At 41.0% G+C, this 6,380-nt stretch overlaps 1 long non-coding RNA gene across 1 annotated transcript; it reads right to left on the bottom strand.

The window, feature by feature from the left end:
* Positions 1 to 634: 634 nt before the first annotated feature.
* LOC139316153 (uncharacterized) lies at positions 635 to 2,894 on the bottom strand. The gene is made up of 3 exons (XR_011600346.1): positions 2,599 to 2,894; positions 1,709 to 1,754; positions 635 to 652 (listed from the first exon to the last, which is right to left on the bottom strand). It is a non-coding gene; the product is annotated as an uncharacterized lncRNA (long non-coding RNA).
* Positions 2,895 to 6,380: the final 3,486 nt, after the last annotated feature.

The raw sequence follows: 6,380 nt of genomic DNA on the forward strand, positions 1-6,380 counted from the left end.
TCTAATCACACTTGGCCAATAAAGAATTCTCTTCTAGTCTAACTAGCCAGCATGGCCAATGTTGAACCTATCAGGCTGAGGATGCTGCCTGGGTCCATATTTCCACCTGACCCCACCCTATCCAACCTCGTTGCTCACTCCAGGTAGTTTCTATCTTTCACGCAACCCATTTCCAAAAGCTGTTGTGAAGATCATAGTAAAGGTATGCAGATTTACCAAGGAATTTGATAATGAAATTTCCTTACTGATTTCAATTTATTTGATTAGGCTGCAGATGCAATGAATTCGTAACTACAGCAGTTCCTCAAATCTCCAACCCTTGCTAAATAACCATGCCTGTTTTGACTCACTGCTTATTCTTGTATCTTTTCTCTGTTCCATTGGATATAAATCTGAGTACTTCAAAAAAGGGTTATAATGCAGTGATGCAGGCTTAGTTATTATTTATTAAACAAATTTATATTACCAGTTATATTTATAGTTTTTCAGCACACCTGCTATATAAAATCCCAGGTATCCATATTTCTTGTGTAGAGACTGTGCTAGAAGAGAATGCTGAGATTGCAGATGGAAGCAGGGGAACAGGGTGTTGGCATGCCTCAGCAACACTGGCAGGATTAGCCCTGCGTACATTCAAGAGTCCATCTGAGTCCTGTAATACAATAGAAAGCCAATTGGCAAAAACAGCAGAGTTATATTATCCTAATAATCATAAATCATCATCATCATCAATATCTCAGGGGCTGCCACCAAGAAGAGGGTGTCAACCTATTCTCCAAAGCACCTGAGGATAGAACAAGAAGCAATGGGTGGAAACTAATCAAGGAGAGAAGCAACCTAGAACTAAGGAGAAATTTCCTGACAGTTAGAACAATTAATCAGTGGAACAACTTGCCTCCAGAAGTTGTGAATGCTCCAACACTGGAAGTTTTTAAGATGATGTTGGATAATCATTTGTCTGAAGTGGTGTAGGGTTTCCTGCTAAGCAGGGAGTTGGACTAGAAGACCTCCAAGGTCCCTTCCAACTCTGTTATTCTATTCTATTCCATCTCCATCTCCATCTCCATCATCATCATCATCATCATCATCATCATCATCATCATCATCATCATCATCCACAAATACCCCTAAGAGCCCCATTAAGGCTGAATTTAGGCATAGAATCTATTCCTGATTGATGGGGGTAGAATTAGACTGGTATGTCCTCCAGAAGAAGTCCAGCTGCCTGGGCTTTGCATTGTCCTGGAACAGTTCATTATGGGCCTGTGGCTTATCTGTTTCTGATCTTCAAAACACCTCCAGAGATCACCAGGTTGGATGAGACTGCTGGCCTGCGAAGACTCACCACTGCCTTTAAGTAGTAGCTGGGAAGCAGCCCCCTAGTCAGAGAGAATATGAGAAGGAAAAACAAGAAGGGGAAAACTGCCTCCAGCTACTCTATACGTTAATTATCACATCTTCTGGTACCCTGAATGGCTGTTCAATGACAGTGTCAGCAAGTGGAAAGAACCAAATTACTTTAATTATGGAGTAATTGCACAGAGTGATGGTAATTAAATCTTGATCAGTTTAAGTGAGCGAATTAATTGCTCCAACTTGGAATGCAAATCACAGCAAGAGGAGTTGTTTCGTAGTTTAATTAATGCCAGCCACTAAATTCTTTACTATATCTAAAATTCAGTTCATTAATAATTTGGGATATGCTCACCTTAATGGAAACTTGGACAGAACGCATGCTGTGCGAGGTAGCTGGGCTGAGGAAAAGGAAGAGAAAACTTAATATTCTTGTCAGTTGTGGAGATATTAGTTGCGCACTCCACTTTGCCTTCCAGTGAAATGTGCAAATAGAAATATTTCCATATAATTACCTCCTGTCCCCTTTTAGTCAACATCCTCTGATTTGTTAAACAAGGTACCCTTTCAAATTTCAATTCCCATTTCCCTCTCCCGCGCCACAGCATTTTTACATTTGCAACATTATTTTTATTATTTATTTATGCCAGTTCTATTCTCAAATCCACTTTTAAAAGTCCTTTCCATTTCTGGACTTGTATTCCATACTAATGAGGATACTAGATGAAGAGGGTCCCTTGATGATATCTAGTGTATAGAGAGACAGGATGCTTCTGCAAAGACAGTGGTGGACGGTGTGCTCGATGGGCAGCTCCAAATTCCCAAAGCATTCCTAAAAGCTGGATTTAATGTGCTTCTGATATATCTAATAGCACCTGGGAGGAAATTAAGCAAAAAGCTCCCTCTGTGATTTCCCCTGCTCCCATTAGTTAACCTGTATGGTATATTCCTGGTTCTGTGTTGCTTCCATATATTTTACTGTAATTCTGCTTTGTTGTGTAGGAAGTTAAAACCCACCCCTCTCCTAGAAAACGAAATATTTTAGGAAATATTAAAAGGGCAAAATATTTCCCCTAAAAGGGAGGCAGAAACTCAGCCTCCCCCACCTTTGTTAATGGGCCATTAAGGCCTGGACCAGTCTATTCTACATAATAAAGATCTATCTCCTTCAGGCTGAGCCATTTAATTGCCCTTCATTGCATCACCCAGCAAGATTCAACCAAATTTAGCACACAGACAACTTACAAAGCTAGACATGACCTCTGACAGCAACCAATCAGGATACTCTTCCTGTGCCCCAGGAAGTTCAAAGGGTATAAAACCCAGGGACTCCCAGCATCTCTTCCCTTTTTTCGCCCAAGATCTCCAAGGCATGTGATCCTGTTCATCAATAAACCTTTCCAAGCAACTTCCATGAATCCAGTGTCTTTTTCCCCACTTGGAACTGAACCCAGAAGGATATTTCTTCCAAAAGTTGTATGCAGTATAATTTGTTCTTAGCCTTGTCATATGAAGCCCTGAGAGCTTGCCTGCACGCTAGCAGATACTTCTATTAAAAGACAAAAATAAAATAAAAATAATCATTGTGAATTCAGCAACAAAATCACTAGTTAGTGCAGTCAAATGCCCCCAAACTTTTTCTAAAGAAGGGGAAAGCTGCTATGGGTTCCATGAATGGAGGAGATCCTCTGTCCAAAATATGGTTCAGAATTTGAAAAGGCTAGATAGATCATTTTTGTTCAAAGCAATAAAATGAATCTATTAATCTGTAATTGTAAGAGTTGCTGCAGTATTTTTCATTTTCCCACAGGTTTTTGTTTAATGAGCTGGCTGGTGCTGTCAATGGATAAAAACCAGTAGAGGAGGGGAAAAAAGTCATTGACATATACAATAGTGCAGTGGGAAGAAAATAAGGGTATGTGTAGAATAAGGAAGGCTGAGCGTCAAAGAATTGAGGCCTTTGAACTATGGTGCTGGAGAAGACTCCTGCGAGTCCCTTGGACTGCAAGGCAATTAAACCAGTCCTAGAGGAGATCAACCCTGACTGCTCTTTAGAAGGCCAGATCCTGAAGATGAAAGTCAAATACTTTGTCCACCTAATGAGAAGGAAAGACTCACTGGAGAAGAGCCTAATGCTGGGAAAGATTGAGTGCAAAAGAAGAACGGGACGACAGAGAACGAGGTGGCTGGATGGAGTCACTGAAGCAGGAGCCGTGAGCTTAAATGGTCTCCAGGGGATGGTAGAGGACAGGAAGGCCTGGAGGAAAGTTGTCCATGGGGACGCAACTAACAACAACAAGAAGAACAAGACTTCAATTGGACATTTTGTCTCCAAAGACTCTGGAGCTTCCTCATAGTGGCAGAGTTCCTCAATTCTTTCGGTAGCAATGTTTTCCTGCATAACCTGCAACAGTTCAAGAGCATGCAGAATCTTATGCACTTTGCAAATTAGTCTCTTAATAGGAGAGTCAGTTGATCAAAAGGGATGGGAATTGGTCACTTTGGTCTAGTGGTTAAGGCACCAGGCTAGAAATCAGGAGAATGCGAGTTCTAGATCTACTTTGGCATGAAAGTCAGCTGAGTGACTTGGGCCAATAATTTCCTCTCAGTTTACCTCACCTCACAGGGTTGTTGACATGGGGAGGAGCAGGGAGTATTAGGTATGTTCTCTGATTTGAATTATTTATAAAAATAAAGGTTGGATAAAAAAATAAGATTCAATTTTAAATGGCCTCTTAGCCACTTCTGGGTAATGTAGACATGGCTCTTTCAGCAACTTCCCTATCTGCCGTGGATTTTAACTTGGGGATTTGGGGATTTCAATTGGCTTTTAATATTATTTAATTTTTATCTATTGTCAGGTTGTTTTATTGTTGTGAGCCGCCCCGAGTCCTACGGGAGAAGGGCAGCATATAAATCTGACAAAATAAATAAATAAATAAATTTTGTAAGTTCTGTCCTCTCTCGAAAAGTGTCCTCCTACATGTCCTCCTTTTTGATATTTGAAGACTAATCTGTAAATCTCCGTATTCGATCGACGCTGAGCCGATCCATTGCGTGTGATGTGACGTATTTGTATTTGACATGATGATTCATCATGGCTCGGTACAGTGTGGCGAGACGCGATTATGAGATGCATGTGCTCCGCACAGGAGTATTGTTTTGAGAGTGCGCTGCGTGCAAGTGGCTTTGTTTACTTCTTACCGAAACATGACATGGCACACACGCACACATTAGACTCACTTCTTTCTCAGTGAATATTCAATCATACACAGGTGAGCGCAATAATTCACGTTTTATTAATTCATCATTTATTTAATAATTTCCAAATATGTATAATTAATACAATGGGAAAATAAACACGTTGAAACTGATAAAAGATGGGTGGAAATATTCAGCCATTTCAAAAATGAACATATTCCATGTGAAAATTTATTTATTCTTGTTCAATTTACGTTGTGCTGCCCTGGAACTAATGCAGCAGTTGAAAGGGTTTTTTCAATTGCTAATGATTTTTGGAAAAGTGAGGAATCGAGATTGAATGTTGATACTCTAGCTGTAGCACTTGCCGTAAAATTCAGTATGAAGGATATTTCTTGTTCAGATACAGTCAGGTCCAGAAATATTGGGACATCAACACAATTCTAACATCTTTGGCTCTATACACCACCACAATGGAGTTTGGATGAAACAAACACAATGTGCTTTAACTGCAGACTGTCAGCTTTAATTTGAGGGTATGTACATCCAACTCAGGTGAACGGTGTAGGACTTACAGCAGTTTGCATATGTGCCTCCCACTTGTTAAGGGACCAAAAGTAATGGGACAGAATAATAATCATAAATCAAACTTTCCCTTCTTAATACTTGGTTGCAAATCCTTTGCAGTCAATCTCAGCCTGAAGTCTGGAATGCATAGACATCACCAGACGCTGGGTTTCATCCCCTGGTGATGCTCTGCCAGGCCTCTACTGCAACTGTCTTCAGTTCCTGCTTGTTCTTGGGGCATTTTCCCTTCAGTTTTCTCTTCAGCAAGTGAAATGCATGCTCAATGGGATTCAGGTCAGGTGATTGACTTGGCCATTGCATAACATTCCACTTCTGTCCCTTCAAAAACTGTTTGGTTGCTTTTGCAGTATGCTTTGGGTCATTGTCCATCTGCACTATGAAGTGCTGTCCAATGAGTTCTGCAGCATTTGGCTGAATGTGAGCAGATAATATTGCCCAAAACACTTCAGAATTCATCCTGCTGCTTTTGTCAGCAGTCACATCATCAATAAATACAAGAGAACCAGTTCCATTGGCAGCCATACATGCCCACGCCATGACACTACCACCACCATGCTTCACTGATGAGGTGGTATGCTTAGGATCATGAGCAGTTCCTTTCCTTCTCCATACTCTTCTCTTCCCATCACTCTGGTACAAGTTGATCTTGGTCTCATCTGTCCATAGGATCTTGTTCCAGAACTGTGAAGGCTTTGTTAGATGTTGTTTGGCAAACTCTAATCTGGCCTTCCTGTTTTTGAAGCTCACCAATGGTTTACATCTTGTGGTGAACCCTCTGTATTCACTCTGGTGAAGTCTTCTCTTGATTGTTGACTTTGACACATATACACCTATCTCCTGGAGAGTGTTCTTGATCTGGCCAACTGTTGTGAAGGGTGTTTTCTTCACCAGGGAAAGAATTCTTCGGTCATCCACCACACTTGTTTTCCATGGTCTCCCAGGTCTTTTGGTGTTGCTGAGCTCACCGGTGCAGTCCTTCTTTTTGAGAATGTTTCAAACAGTTGTTTTGGCCATGCCTAATGTTCTTGCTATCTCTCTGATGGGTTTGTTTTGTTTCTTCAGCCTAATGATGGCTTGCTTCACTGATAGTGACAGCTCTTTGGATCTCATCTTGAGAGTTGACAGCAACAGATTCCAAATGCAAATAGCATACTTGAAATGAACTCTGGGCCTTTTATCTGCACATTGTAATTGGGGTAATGAGGGAATATCACACACCTGGCCATGGAACAGCTGAG

Source organism: Pituophis catenifer, unplaced genomic scaffold (genome assembly GCF_029215685.1).
Source record: "Pituophis catenifer annectens isolate HBS135680 unplaced genomic scaffold, rPitCat1.0.hap2 SCAF_1, whole genome shotgun sequence".
NCBI lineage: Eukaryota > Metazoa > Chordata > Lepidosauria > Squamata > Colubridae > Pituophis > Pituophis catenifer.